At 38.1% G+C, this 16,935-nt stretch overlaps 2 protein-coding genes across 2 annotated transcripts in view; both read right to left on the reverse strand.

Moving 5' to 3' along the window:
- Positions 1 to 9,854, reverse strand: part of LOC136847477 (von Willebrand factor A domain-containing protein 8-like) — a 608,720-nt gene extending 598,866 nt beyond the window's left edge. Inside the window, exon 1 of the mRNA XM_067119213.1 lies at positions 9,734 to 9,854. The gene's annotated coding sequence lies outside the window, so the exon portion shown is untranslated. The remainder of the gene's footprint in view (positions 1 to 9,733) is intronic.
- The window catches only part of LOC136847478 (von Willebrand factor A domain-containing protein 8-like), a 737,466-nt gene that overhangs the window by 117,930 nt on the left and 602,601 nt on the right, over positions 1 to 16,935 (reverse strand). The window lies entirely within an intron of this gene.

Below are 16,935 nucleotides of genomic sequence, written 5' to 3' on the forward strand. Positions count from 1 at the left end.
ATAATTCTATCATAATAGTTGTCAATAACACAAAAAAGAAAAAATCTCATAAAATCGTAAGTGCTCGTGTGACGCCACACTTACGCGGGAAGTTAAACTGTATCGTCATTCGTCACCTGCACCGATAAGATGGATAACAGGCGCAACCACACCACACTATCTCTCAGGTCATCGATCATTAGCCTGCATGGGGCTCATGTTTCCACCGGAGATATTGCTCGGCAGCTTGGCGTACACAGAACAACCGTGCATAGATGGAAACGACGACAAAGAGAAAGAGGATATATAAATACATTAACAAGAAGTGGACGACCCCATGGTTGCACCACTGCTGAGGAAGATCATCGAACCATTGAAGCAGCTCGACAAACGCCGTTGACAACCGCCGTAGCAGCTATCAAGAGAGAACATGGCCTTCAAGTTGATGCCCAAACCATTCGTAACCGGCTGCATGAGGCTAAGATATTTCATCATATTCCTGCTAAGAAACCCCTCATGACTGGAAAACATAAAGAAGAGAGGTTAGAGTTTGCTTTACAATATTACTCAGTGGCCGACGATTTCTGGAAGAAAGTCATCTTTTGTGATGAGAAGACATTCTCCATGGATGAGCATAGTAGTCCTCTTCACTGCTGGCGGCCAGTTAATACAAGGTAAGCTTTACTGAAGTGAACTAAGTAATTTTAAGTTTCTTGCTACTTTTAATTCTGTTGAAGCTCAGATAATAAGTAATACAAAAATCGTCCTAATATAAAAGCTATTAAAATGATAGGCCTAAGTAGCATTGAAAGAAATCAGATATTCCACATGATAGGTGCATATATATATACATATATATATATAATATATATATATATATATATATATATATAAGTATAAAACAAGCAGCGATTATAATACTATGTAATACAAACATAGATGTGAAATTTGTTAGTCTAATTCAGTAGATTTTATATAAGCGATTAAGCATGTAGGCCTAAGTGTCATTAAAGGAAATCGGAATACTGTATTATAGTCCTATACATGTGTCTTTTTATCCATTCTGTCGTTTATCGCAGACTGGTGCGATCAGTGTTTCATGACTTTTATTCAGTAAGCGTGCCATTTGATTTCTAGGTATGAGGTTGAAAATATCCAACCCATTCGGCGGAGTGGAAGAATTACGGCAGCTCTTTGGGGGTGGATGGCTGATAGCGGTCCGGGAGAACTGATCGAGGTCAACGAAAGGTTGAACAGCCATCAGTATACTGAAATATTAGAAGTAGTCCTTACTCCATCTGTAAGGTCACTCATCCCAGATCAGGAACCAGTTTATGTACTGATGGATAATTCTCCTGTCCATAATGCAAAAGCAGTAAAAGAATGGTTTACAGCCCCTCAAGATATCATCCGGATTGAGTGGCCAGCGAAGTCTGCGGACTTAAACCCAATAGAAAATCTTTGGGCTTATATTGTAAGTAAATGGGATAGTAGCGAAATAAGGACCAAAGGAGCCCACACAAAGAGAGAGAGAGAGAGAGAGAGAGAGAGAGAGAGAGAGAGAGAGAGAGAGAGAGAGTTTGTTTGGTTGTGTGTTTAATTTGACGAAAGATCGGTACAGATTACTCCTAGTGCAGGTAATTCTCTTTATTATGTAATACTAATACACACACACACACACACACACACACACACACACATATATATATATATATATATATATATATATATATATATATATATATATATATATATATATTTATTTATTCATTTTCTTTCCGTTATTATAAATGCAAATATTTCTCGTTATTTTATAACACTGAAAATACATATTTATTTTGTTGTATAACACTGGAAATACCTATCTATTTTGTTGTATGACACTGAAAATACATATTTATTTTGTATCTAGTGTTTATGTAACATAAATAAAAATATTAGGTTTCACTAATTTACAGTAGTTAAGCAATGGATTAGTCATTAAAATACCATTCTTGTAAAATTTTATTCATAATAATAATATTCCTGCAGATCTTTATAGAAGTCGTAATTGTTGATGTTGCTAAGACTAATATTGTTCAACTTATAACAGTTGAAGGCCTATGTCTACAAAGATCACACATATGAAGGCGATCAAACAAAGATAGCGATTGCTTTTGGAGATGAAATATTAAAGCATAAGGACCGTTGAAGTATTTTAGTAACATCCTTTCATCAAGTAACTTATTACCGCAATAGCAGAAAAAAAAAAAATCCCGGTTTAAGGGAAACGGGAGTTAATCTCTCTAGCGCACCAGTAGCGTCCGAGTTGTTTCAAGCGCTTATGGCGGAGTTGCCAGATAGCGCCAGATGTCACTATTTCAATCGCTTACGGCGGAGTTGCCAGATAACGCCAGATGTCACTATTATCAGCTGTTGTCCGAAAAGTTTTGAAGTATGTTGCAAAACTTTTTTGAGTGATTGTACATGCGTTGTTTCTGGGTGCGTATGTGTGTGTGAGTAAGATGTGTACATGGGTGTGTGTAGAGCGGCTGCATTTGCTTGAATGACATTTTCTGCTTGGAAAAAGGGGGAAGTGTTCATCCAGCGGTTTTTGCCTTTGGAGACAGAGCGAGTCTCTGAGGGTGTGGTGCTAAGCTTTTTTTATATAGGCGTCATCAGGCCGTGGATGAGGATTGAGGGGGTAGTAGGGAGGGGGAGTTGCTGCTTGTAGAGGGTGGGAGACGGATCTCTCTCTCTCTCTCTCTCTCTCTCTCTCTCTCTCTCTCTCTCTCTCTCTCTCTGTGCCTGAGAGGTGATTCCCATGTTTGTTTTATGTCCTTTTGTAGCTTGGCCTTGGAAGAAGTGAACTTGACCCCTTTTGACTGACTAAAGAAAAATCAGCTGTGTACGTAAAAGCACTTGTTTTTTTCTCTCTCTTTCTTTCTCTCTCCATGGGATTTGGGAATTTAATTGCAATGGTTAGCTAATTTTGAAATTAATCTTTGGAATGTAGTTTGATGATGGGTTTAATTTATTGGGAATTTATTTAAGGGGTTACTTAATAGTAAATTTAGTTTTGGGTTTACGTAATTTTGAATTTAATTAAGGGTTTCATTATTTCATTTTTGAATTTTATGGTGGGTTTTGTAAACTTTTGACTTAATAGCTTGTTTCGGGAACTTTGAATTTGATTGTAATTTTAATTAAGCTGGGATTTAATGATGGGTCCGGGTTAGTACCTTTCTTTTGAGTTTCGGGGATTAATTGTAGAGTAAAGGTATTTAACATTGTAATTTTGTGTTGTATGGGAATTCTGTTAAGGGAAATTGTTTTGCTTTTGGTTTTTGTTTTGATGAAGGGTATACTTGTACGGGACCTTGGTAATTTTTGCATTTGTGATTAGCCAAGAATAAGTTTGTGAATTTAAGTACAAATATGAGGAGAGGAAGTAGTGATCAGAGACTCCTTAGAGCAGCCTATGGTTGTGTAGGATTCGGAAATCCAGTCCGCGGTCCGAAGAATGTTGTTGCAAGTCAGAATAGCCCAAGATTGATGGGAGGCTTGAGTTCTAGGATCCCACGGGGTCGTTGCTTTAACTGTACATACAGGGTCACATCAAGAGATTTTGCCGTGTTAAGTATTGTAACAGTTGTAAGAGTTATGATCATCCTTGGTGGTCTTGCCCGTCTTGGAGACAATATAACAGGCCCAGGTTCCAGAATTTTGGTAGTCCAGATAAGGAAGTACCTCACGCGAATTGTTCAAGGGGATCTGGTAATCGACAGACATTGTCGAAAGACCGCTCGTTTGTACAGGAAAACTGGATGGGTATCTCTTGGGATATTGGACTTTTGGGAGAACCCGCAGGGTAGAAGCCTGTTGTAATTGGGTCGGTACAGGGAATAAATGTCAGGGTCTTTCTAGATACGGGTGCCTCTATTAACCTGATGAACGAAGAATTGTTCAGATCAATGTTTCCCGATCGATGTTTGAGACCTGCGCAGGAAGCTGTATGCGATGTTCAGGCAAATAAATTAAGAATTTTGGGTAGTTTTGACATAAATTTATCCATTGGGGGGTAGATCTTTGATGGAACCATTTTTAGTGTGTTATATCTTAGTTTAACCAGACCACTGAGCTGGTTAACAGCTCTCCTAGGGCTGGCCCGAAGGATTAGACTTATTTTTACGTGGCTAAGAACCAACTGGTTACCTAGCAACGGGACCTACAGCTTATTGTGGAATCCGAACCACATTATGACGAGAAATTAATTTCTATCACCAGAAATAAATTCCTCTAATTCTTCATTGGCGGTTCGGAGAGTCGAACGCTGGACCAACAGCGTGCCAGTCGAAAGCTCTACCACCCCTCCAAAGAAGAACTCACCATTTTTAGTTATAAGGGGATGTGCTTTGGGAAATATATTGTTGCTGGGACATCCGGCATGTCGGAGACGAAAGATATCGGTTCATACAGGGGTTTCCGGTATAACTGTGGGGGTGCCTGGTGTATTTTTGTACCGTATGAGGGGGTAGACGTGAGTGTGGTGAGTGAGAATGTCTCGGGAGTACATGAGGGTCCGGGGCTGAATGATGAACATGTGTCGGGGGATGAGAAGCACTATAAGGGAGTTTTGACTGATGATGTGGTGCTTGGTCCGGGTATGGTTGCGATGGTGAAAGTGCGAGTGAAAGGGGTGCAGAAATCCAGACAGATGTGCGTGGATGAGGGTAGCGAGGAGTTGAAAGTTTTGTGTACGAGTTCGGTAAATAACGTAACGAGTTCAGGGGAAACTTGGGTGGAGTTGCTAAACTGTAACGATACAGTTCGTAATTATCAAAAGGGTACTTATGCAATCGACTTTGTTGACTAGGTCGATGAAGATAATTCAGTGAACACTGTCGGGGATTTTTGTTCTTTTTCAGAGGTAGATTTACAAGCTAGAAGGAAAGTGTTTAGAGATCAGTTAGCTAATGCTGATTGCAAGGAATATGCTGAGGGTGTAGATGTTTTAGCCGAGTTTGCTGACACAGTCGCACTCAAAGGGGATAAGTTAGGAGTAACGAATGTGTTAGAACATAAGATTCAGTTGGAGGACAAGACTAAGTATATTTTTGTTCCTTCATATAGGATTCCTTTTAAGATTAAGGAACAGGTAGAACAAGAGGTATATAGGTGGGAAGATGAAGGCATTGTTAGGCCTAGCGCATCACCTTTCAATTTTCCATTGCTTGCAGTCCCCAAGAAAGATGGCTCAGTCAGGGTTTGTGTAGACTTTAGGAAATTGAATGAGAAAACCATTCCTGATCGCTACCCTGTGGCGTGTTTGCCAGATTTATTTTGTGAAATTGGGAGTAAGAGTATATACTCGTCAACTGATCTAATGCAAGGGTAGGCTACCTGCAGGTTCCGCTAAGTGAGGAGAGTCGAAAGTGCACGGCCTTCTCTTTGCCGAAGGGTCATTATATATAGCTGTCAGAAACAGTTTTTTTTACTCTCGAACTGGAAACACAATGAATTAACGATATCCTCCATTACTACCTACACACTGTATCTGGGCATTCACATGACACTGACACTTTCTCCTACACGTTACATATCACGCACGAAATCGATACTCATGACCCGGAGGTTGAGATAATGAAACCCTCAGACAGGTTGAAACTAAATATACTGTAGATGTTAATGATGCACAGTTGTCGTTAGCACTATGTGTCAAATTTATGAATAATTTTCACTACCGTAATTGATATATAATTACATATCTATTTACAAACAAACACAATAACCATTTCCTCTCGATGCATGTTTGATTTGGACAGAGCAACAGAAAGGTAGACTTTTAAATTTTACAAAGGCATATCAAAATTGAGAGAGAGAGAGAGAGAGAGAGAGAGAGAGAGAGAGAGAGAGAGAGAGAGAGAGAGAGAGAGATATTCTTAAGCCAGTCTTTCCAAAATATAAAAAAAAAATCACATAACGCTCCATTTCTGGCCAGAAACCGTTAAAATTACGTAAAATAAAGTCCAAAACATAAGGCTAAGCGTGCCACTATGTCACAAACTTGATCATGAGTTGTAGGCGCGTGCAAAAGACTACAACAGAGGCCAAAGGAGAGATTTTACTTCTTATGTGTGATTTTTAAATTGATTTCCATTCTAAATACGGTAACTGAAACACTGCTTTTGCTAGAGTTCACTTACTATTTTCTGCAATGTTTCCTTTATTCAAGGGAATATTACCTGGGCCAAAATATTATATGCAAAGGAAAGCGAATCCGAAGATTACCGCTCCTGTCTCCAAACATGATGTCTCGAATAGGAAGCCATTCATCAGTGCCTTGTACTTGTGGCATATTAGCCTACTTTAAAGCAGAAGCCATTAAAATGGTTTCCATTTCAAAGTAGCCTATATTAATCTTTATATATGATCTCCCATGAAAATAGCAGTCGAAACGAAATTATCATGCCATACCAACTTTGAACATGATTTATCATGGGTAATTTTCTGAAAGTGTCAACCAAGTCACCACTAACACCAATTGTCTTTAAATAGAAATCGTGTTTTATGGACACGTTCTGACTAAGAGAAAGGTCTTGACAATATTGCATTTCATTCGTACAACAACAGCAAGCACTGCTCCAAAATGCTGTAGTCCCCTACCCCTATCCCCTTTCTCTCTATCTTTATATATATATATATATATATATATATATATATATATATATATATATATATATATATATATATATATATATATATATATATATATATATATATATATATATATATATATTATATATATATATATATGTTAGAAATTTGTTCTTTTTCATTATCTTTAGTTTAGTTTACCCTATTTTGTTACTTATTTTAGTATCCCCATCAGGGTTTTAAGTTTTCTTCCTCCACGTTATTTTGAGTTTCCATTCCTGTTTTGATACTTGACCTGTTTTTTCTCAGAGTCCTGTTTTCAGTTTCCTTGGAGTATTCCGAGGTGTATTCGGAAGTCCCAGTGCCCTAGTCGGTAAATCTTGTTCTAGCCATTGTGTTGGTACGACATTTAGATTACAGCAAGTTCGCTCCTATATTCTGCACTTTACTCTAGCAGTGATAGCCAATTGCAACATTTCTGCCTCACCTTGCTGTAGCCTTGGGCCAGTATCTGTCTAGGGGACCTCGCTGTGAGCAGGTATAAGTCCTTTATTTAAGTTTGGTGACGTTGGAGAGACATGGACCTCTCGTGTGGAGGTCGGGCCTTTAGTCTGCAGGCTTTGAAGTAAGGTGGGGAATACCTTCTTGCTTCTTTGAATCTCACAGTCGGCCTTTGAAGTGTTGTGGGTGACCCCCTTCCCGCCTTTCCTTAGTGCGTTATGTCCTATTGGATCAACAGGCAGTTTCTTATGAGGATCTTTGCAGAGATTAACACTCTTAGTGGCCACTTTGTATTTGTTAGGGCATCTTAGTTTTGTTAATTGTTAGGCTTCATTCTGGCCGTTATTTTCTCCTTTCTTTTGGGATCCCCTTATTTTTAAGAATGTATGTTTTCGGTTTCTTTAATTAATAGTGTGGGTGTTTTGCTCAAATTATTATTATTGTATCACGGTTTATTGTGTGAATGTTATTCATATATTGATGTATTTGTAGTGGTTCCGGCAATCATGTCTATCTTTATTGTGTTTGTAAATATATCATAATTTGTTTATTTTTGGGATTTGTATCCCTCTCTGTTAATATCTGCACACTGACTGTTACCTCACCTTTAGTGACTTTAACTTTGGAGAACACCTGTTGAAGTTAATGTTTTTTCTGCATAGTCTGGTATATGTACGATAGCCCTTATAGGAGGGCCCTGACATATTTGGCGACCTTATAGCCAGGGTTTCCGATCCTGTTTGGGTGTTCTCAGTGTGCAGTATTAACCGTGAGGGTACTTGGCAGAGGTCTAACACCTCTAGGTTTTTCATATTTTGTATTGGAAGTTGTCGGTTCAAAACGGAGATTGCGGTTATTTTGGAGGTAATTAGCGGTGAGGGCTAGCAAGAGAGGTTGGTGAATCTAAATAAGGATGAGTTGAATACGGTTGCTAACTATTTGGAGATTGAATCTGACCCCTCTGTGAAAAAGGGTCTATTGTTGTTAACAATTTATGAAGGGACTAAGTCTGTAAAGCCGGAGGGTGATAAGGAGGTGAAATCCATGGTAACTGTAGAGTTGGAGAAACAAATTCAATTGCAGACTTCGGAATTTGAAATGGAAAAATTTAGGGCAAATGAGAGAGAGAGAGAGAGAGAGAGAGAGAGAGAGAGAGAGAGAGAGAGAGAGAGAGAGAGAGAGAGAGAGAGAGAGGCAATTCGAAAGAGAAAAATGGTTGGCTAACCCGTCTTCTCCGTCGCAGTCTTCCCCTGGTGTCACTGTTGGTCCAGTAATCAATTTGGTACAGGCTTTGAAGTTCGTTTCCACGTTCCAAGAGTCAAACATGGCGGAGTTCTTTGTCTCTTTTGAAAGGATGGCTGCTAGGTTGCAGTGGCCAGAGGAACACTGGACCACGTTGGTGCAAAGTAAATTTGTTGGGAAAGCCCAGGAGGTTTATGTAAACTTAGATGAAAATTTGGCCTCAGATTATGAAAATGTTAAGGCTATTATATTGAAGGCGTACGAGTTAGTTCTCGCGGCCTATAGACAACGTTTTCGCAATTTGAAGAAAAACAGTGATCAGACTTTTGTAGCATTTGCCAGGGCGAAACAACAGTTTGCTGAGGACTGGTTTAAGTCAAGAGAGGTGGATAGCTTTGAAAAGTTAAAGGAATTAGTGTTAACTGAAGAATTCAAGCATTGTGTCGCAGATAAATTAAAAACCCATTTGGAAGAATTAAAAATGGATAAGCTGCAGGAGGTGGCTGTAACCAGCTATGAATATGTGTTATCGCATAAAGTAGAGTTCCAGAATGTTATGCCTGAGGGAAGGTTGAACTGGAGTAAGACCAGCCGTGGTAATTATAGAGAGAATGCTTGTCGGAATAATTATGGCAGTAAGAGTCACCCCATGCGACAAAGTAATAATCCTAATAATTATGTTTCTTTCAGGAATAATAATGATATTTCTTCCAGGAATAATGATATCTCTTTCAGGAATGAAGTGAATAATTCTGGGAAGGATGCGGTCTGTTTCTTTTGTAAGAAAAGGGGTCATGCAAAAAGTAGTTGTTATGCTTTTAAGAAAATGCAACAGTCTATGCGGAAACTGGTGATGGGTGTCAGAAATGAAGAGGCTGTGTCTGTCAAGGTCAAAACTGGAGATCAATGACTACACAGCAGTTTCGCTAAAACTACGATCATGAAATGGAGTGAATTCCACCCCCTACAGATGGAAACCATCACTAGAGGAAATTCTGATTCACAAATATTCAGGTTAATGATTCTAGACCAACCAATAATAGTGACTAACACCCTGGTCACCAAACAAAGTAAAAAGGTCATAATTATTCTAGACCACAATAAATGTCATATAGTATGTAAAAGAATAAACACCACTTCCAAAACATTTGTCCTCACGGGATGAACCCAGAATTCATGTTAAAAGAAACATATCATATATTAAAACCTGAAATTGTGTTACATGACATCAATATTCAAAACAGAAAAATGTACAATGGAGAACAGAGTAGGAAAATGCATAATGGAGACACGGAGGAATTTCACTGCAGCACAACTGGGTATTTCCACATAATGTCTGGAAAAGATATAAGTGTTCATGAGTTGTGGTACTCACTTTTCTATTGCCGCAGATAAGGTATTGTCACAGTGGTGGTTCTTAAACACTGCACCACAAACAAATCAGACCCAGTAACAAAATGAAGTCCCCCCGTGAGTGTCTGTTCCTCTGATAATATACCATTAGAAAGTGCAACACTCATACACACTCAGTTACTTCTTCCCAGAAATGTGACGACCCAGGTTCAATGTTCAAAGACCACGCTGTCTCCATGCACTTAAATCCTGATCATGGTCAGGAAAGCACAAATACATGCGTCAGATACCTCGCTGTATATAACCGTGTAAACCTCCAACATCGACACAACTGCACTTGCAGCGGATGTGTTTCTGATGGCCAGCACATAGTTCTTCAAAGACTTCATATATATATATATATATATATATATATATATATATATATATATATATATATATATATATATACATATATATATATAAATATATATATATACAATATATATATGCAATGATATATGCGGCGCCCGGCGGAGCAAGGGCACAAGCGCCACCGTGGCCGAAATTGAGTTAGCAGTACGACATTTTTCCCCAGGCTTCCCTCTATGCATCAGTACATCGTATGTGACCGTAGGGTTGAAATATTATGGTCTAATATGCCATTGAACACAAGTAGTTTTTCGCCCTTACGGGATGTAGAAATTTATGCCAACAAACTCGCTTGCGTAAGGGCGCTTCTCAACTGTCCCTTTAAACCTGGGGTGGTGAGAGCAGGAGGTATGGGGGAGTGAGCATTGCTGTCTCTCTTCAACTGCCTCCCGCTTGGACTCGGTATCCAATGAAAACGTGCACAGACTGGGTTCACGTTTCTATTCGCTTGCCGCTGCTCTAGCTCATATGACGGAACACAGAGACACCTTGTCATCCTTTCTCTTATCACATGCTCTTCTGTTATCAGATGCTCTGATATTTTTTTTACTTCTCATGAGTATTTTCTTAGCAATTAAATAGTTTTGTTTACCATTGCTGATAATGTTAATTAATAACAGCGATCACCAAGAGATCGATATTATTGAAGGCGAAGCTATCAATAGCAATCAAGTGAAGATATTAATGAGCCTGGTTCTTCACATGGTCGTAAAAGGAAGGCCATCCTGAAACTTGGAAAATGAATATCGCTAAAAAACTTCATAATGAACGTTAGGCTTATACTAGCCGAAAGACTCTTAAAGAAGTAGAAGCCCGCAAAATTGGATCTGCTTATGCTGATGGGTGTTTTCAGAAAGTTACTATGCCTGTGATAGAGACTGTTTAAAGATTATTGGAGCAATGGGAACTACAATGCCCACACATCATATTTGCAGAAATTAATGGCTTCAGTGACAATAAAACGTCGAAGGAAACCCGCAGAGGAAAGTTCGCGTACACAAACAATTTTGTATAGTGTGATATATGGAGATAAGCATTACAATGTGTGCAAAAAAGCTTTTATGGCTATTTTTGGAATAGGGGATAAGAGGGTACGTGTTATTTTAAAGAAATTGACATTGGGGAAAACAACAGTGGCTGACAAGCGGGGGACAAATGCAAGGGTATCAAAATTTTCTGGGGACAAAGCAGACCTTGTGCGTGAACACATTAAGATGCTGCCGACCATGACATCTCATTATTCTCGCGCAAAATCTTGTAACCACATGTACATGGAAAAAAAGTTAAATATACCTTAGTTTTACCAGACCACTGAGCTGATTGTACATGGAATCGAATCTTAGTGTTGTGAAGTTGTATATGATATGATATGCATGTGAAGTTTATTATAGATGAGCACCCAAATGTGGATATTGTCTCTTTTAATTATTATAGTAATGTGTTTAGGACTGAATTTAATATTGGTTTCATGCCCCAGTTGTTGATACATGCAACACATGTGATTTATTGTCAGCAAATATTTCAAAATATAAACAAATGGGTTGTGAACAGGCTCAGATGGATGAAATGCAACGTGAGTTGGATGCACATAAAGTGCTTGCAACACAAGCTAGAGCTGCGCTTGATAGCTTTAGTACTTCAGACAATGATGATTTTATGGCGTTATGTTTCGATCTGCAACAAACATTGCCGACACCCAAGCTGAGTACTAGCGTTGCTTTTTATAAAAGAAAACTGTGGACATACAACTTCTGTGTTTTTAACATTGAAAACTCAGAAATCGCACCCAGTACTTCAAGGACTTTGACACTCAAGAAGGAGGAAGGCTTAATGATACCCCTGAAGGAGAAGAGGTCCCGGTAAGAGATGCTAACGTTGATGCCCTGGACATGAATTTCACTTGTTCTAATGTTTCTGGTATTATTGTCATTAATTTCAAAGAATTTTATTTTTTATTTACCATTCATCTAAAAAATTTAAAACCATATTATTGATTAAAATTCAGGAATTACAATCAATGCTTTTTTTATTGCTATTTAGCTTTTTTTATATTGAGCTTTCTTATTTTTTATTATTTATTTATATTTTGTGTGTGTGTGTTTACCATGACTTTTTTTCTTAAGTGTTATAATGTCAATAATTAAGGAAGGGCCAAAGAAAGTAAAATCAACCGCAAAAATCGTTATTATCGAGTAAAATAATAAGCTGGTACACTCTACTTTACCTTACATTTTATACTATAGCTTAAGTATAAGATATAATAATGGCATAATTTTGGAATATATGGCACACGGATAAATTTCCTTTAAAATGACGAAAACTAGATTAAAATCGTATGGTTGGTTTCAAAGATATTGATGTTTGAAAACTTTAAATGCGTTTTTCTCAGTTTGTAAAAAACGGCGCTTGTGCCCTTGCTCAAGCGCCTCATATGAATAACGTAAATATAAGAGAGAGAAAAAGAACTGACAAGAGAACCAGTGATATATATATATATATATATATATATATATATATATATATATATATATATATATATATATATATATATATATATATATATATATATATATATATATATATATATATATATATATATATATATATATGTATATATATATATATATATATATATATATATATATATATATATATATATAGAGAGAGAGAGAGAGAGAGAGAGAGAGAGAGAGAGAGAGAGAGAGAGAGAGAGAGAGAGAGAGAGAGAGAGAGAGAACAGCGAAACAGGATGTGTTACGCTCATGTAGTCAAAACACTGGCGCGAGTTTAATCTACTGGAATCGTTAAAGGAATTTTTAAGCATCTTACCTGCGAGCTTTCCTGTTGACTCTCGCCGGAAACCAAGACTTCCGGTATGTCATAAGTACCCTCCTTCGTAGGAGGGTTTAATTCAACCAATCCACCCAAAAGGACGTCGTTAGATAAGCCCAATCAATTAGGACCGCTAACAAGGGTGGGACAAAAGCTATTGCCCGCCTATTGTGGGATGGGCATTTCATTTGAAAAAGCCTTCAAAAGAGAAGGAAGAGAAACAGAGAACAGAGGAGAGAGGGGAGAAGCAGAAGAAATAGAGCCTTAGTGGAGTGAGGTCATAGCCTCACCAGTTTTGGGCTGAGAACAACCAAGGCTCATACTTTAATCTGTATTCATACTACTTAACTTGCATATATATATATATATATATATATATATATATATATATATATATATATATATATATATATATATCACTTGTATATGTACAGTGTTATTTTTAATTAGTGTGTTAATGAAGTAAGAAAGCTATACTGTGTCTTCTTAAAGCCTCTTGGGACTCAAATGCTACTATAACGACAAAGCAAGAAACGATAAAGCATCTACAAAAAAAATAATAAATTTCTTTACATGGGCAACGAATAAAATAAATCATAACAAGTTGAAGGTGGTAAAGAAACATTACAAAAAGAAATCATCACGTAAAAGGGTAAAATAAGCATAACCTTTCCCTTGCAACCTCACCCATTTTTACGTCTGCAATGCAATTGAGAAAGAACTAAAAATTAATTTCAGTTATTAATTACTAGAACTGTGGGTTTTCACTCGCCCCTTCATAAACTCTCTCCTTCATTCCCCCAAATGTTTAAGCCTAACCTCTCTGTCTGTTCACAAGACTGGCTGAGGCCTTTTCCAGCTACCTTCTCGGCATCAAGCAAGGCAAGAAAAAAGTTAAGTATACCTTAGTTTTACCAGACCACTGAGCTGATTAACAGCTCTCCTAGGGCTGGCCCGAAGGATTAGACTTATTTTATGTGGCTAAGAACCAATTGGTTACTTAGCAACGGGACCTACAGCTTATTGTGGAATCCGAACCACATTATAGCGAGAAATGAATTTCTATCACCAGAAATAAATTCCTCTAACTCTTCATCAGCCGGTCGGTGGAATTGAACTCCGGCCCATCGAGTGACAGTCTGAAGCTCAACCGACTCAGCCAACGAAGGGCTAGCAAGGCAAGAGAGTATCCAGAAGGAGAAAGTTGGCGTCCCCACCTCTTTCTGAACCCTCCACGAGGGTTAACTGCTGCCATGCGGTCATTATAGGAAACGTGAAAAAGATTGGCCTTTGCGCCACCTATGTGGGACACGATGCTTAATCCCCGAAGGTTATTTATAGACGATGCAACAGAAATCTAGAGAGAGAACTACTTTGAATGCCACCGAGGACAGATGTCCTTACCTCTCCTGTCCTTTTGAACCTTCCACGTGTTCAACCCCGGGGCTCGAACCAGTATACTTTGTAGTGGCATTATAATTCCCTCCTCCATCACCAGTGCCCTATCGAACGAGGACACCATCATCTTGATGAAGGTAATGTACCGGAATAAGGTTCTTAGTCAGTCACAATTCCTGTTATTTCTCTGTCTGATATTTCATTTATTTTTTCCATTGTGCAATCACCTTCAGTAATTTGTGTTGGAGCATTCAGTGTTAATGTAATTATACATTAGTGTTGAACCAAGTTACTTGGCACCATCAGTTTCCCTTTGAGCGTCTTATTATTATTGCAAGTAACTGTCTTGCATATTTTGCAGATAGGCCTCAACTGTGGAATCTCTCAGCTCGATCCATGTGCAGACCCCATTCTACCTCCCTCTGCGATGTTCCTGTTATGAAAACCTTGTCAGAGTAGAACATTTACTGTGTGTAGGATTCATTATTTTAGCCGGCCCTTATTATTACCTGCCCAGTAATTCACCATCCTTCTCATCTGTGTTTGTTATGTAAATATTATTAATTAAGAGAACCGTTGAGTTTACGTAATTTTCCCTCACCTGAAGAAGGCCCTAAGCCATAGATTTCCCTTGTTTGGCTACGAATTGTCCGAATATTGAGTCAGATATGTAATAAATAAAAGGAACTCCTGCGTTCATCTGTTGCCGCCTAGAATCAAGTATCCCTCGGACATTCATGGCAATACATATATATATGTATGTATGTATATATATAAATATATATATATATATATATATATATATATATATATATATATACATATATATATATATATATATATATATATATATATATATATATATATATATATATATATAAATCCTTTTAGGCACGAGGTTTCAAGCTCGTGTCTTTATCGAGAAACCTGAGAACGATACCACGTCCCTGGGGTCTCAATGGCCCTGAGCAATAGATTAGCTATCACACTGGAGAAAGTTATAGGGCTAGCAACCTCATCTCAAAAGACTTGCTGAGAATCAGAGGAATACACTCACACACACACACACACAAACACACACACACACACACACACACACACACACACACATTATATATATATATATATATATATATATATATATATATATATATATATATATATATATATATATACATATATATATATATATATATATATATATATATATATATATATATATATATATATATATATATATATACATATATATATATATATATATATATATATATATATATATATATATATATATATATATATATATATATATATATATATATATATATATATATATATATATATAGCAACGAGGGAAACCTCTTCCTCACCAACCTTCCTGTCACAATTACATTAAAATAAAACCATCAGAATAAATGTTTAATGTCTTGTGAATTCATAATAAATGAAGAAGCGTGGGTAATTTATTTGCCCCTTTGATTTCTCTCTCACCCACCCCTTGGGGTAAACTTTAACCTTTCCCTGGACTGTGTGACTTGCCCGAGCCCTTAATTCCAGGTGCATTTCTACGGAGATTAATCCTTGCCAGCACGGAGTAACTCACGAGAGAAAGAGTGCTGGCACCATGACACCTGGGCATGCGTGACCTCGCAGAGCAGCATGCCCACCAAACGCCACGTGCAGGCCCTTTACAGAAAATGGAATACCCGCAACAACACTGCCACCTGGATGGAGCGGTATCTTAATCCTCCAACGTTACAAAAAGGACGCTGCGTGGGCAGATCACTCTCAGAACGCTCAGAGACATTGGAAAACCTTCCCAGGACACTTGCAGTCCTCCAGCTCCCTTCGAGCTACTCCCGTGCTTTCCCACGTGGCTGAGTTACTTTTGTGGTGACCACCTATCACCCTCCATTGCTGGTGCCTTTAGACGAGGAAACCCCATCTCCTGAAGAAGGAAAGTACCCGAATTAAGGTTCTCGAAGTCAGTCACTTACCCTGTTATTTTCTCTCACTATTTTATTTTCTTTTATCAGTGCAATTTACCTCAGTGAGACCTGTGTCATAAGTAAAGTGCGTAACCTAGTAATGTGAATGTAATAACCTGTGTTGCAGAATCGAGTTGCTTGGCACCATTAACCATTGCATTCTCGATTACAGATAGGAGTGCTTGCTGTGGAACTACCTCATCATCTCGCATGTGCAGTGACTTAACTGCTGTATCTTCCATTGTGGTGCCCTTTGAAATGGGGCCCCCTTGTGTTCATCGTGAATCATTCACCTGTCGTTTAGTTGATTGCACGACAGGACTCTGTTCCCCTGTCCATCATTATTCCCCATTCTTCTGCTTGTGTTTTGATGTAAATATAATTATTTACATGAACCCTAAGTGTTTACCTGATCACTCTCACATTTGAAGAAAGGCCCCAAGCTGACATTCTATCTTATATGCTTTTGTCTGAGCCCAAAACTAGAGGTTAGATGCGACTACTACTAACCGCCCCTCCCTCCTCTCCTTTTTCCCATGGTAAGTTCCGTGAATCTCAGTTACAATCATTCTATGGCCTCAAAGCAGCCAAGTTG

The sequence above is a fragment of the Macrobrachium rosenbergii genome, chromosome 16, assembly GCF_040412425.1.
Source record: "Macrobrachium rosenbergii isolate ZJJX-2024 chromosome 16, ASM4041242v1, whole genome shotgun sequence".
NCBI lineage: Eukaryota > Metazoa > Arthropoda > Malacostraca > Decapoda > Palaemonidae > Macrobrachium > Macrobrachium rosenbergii.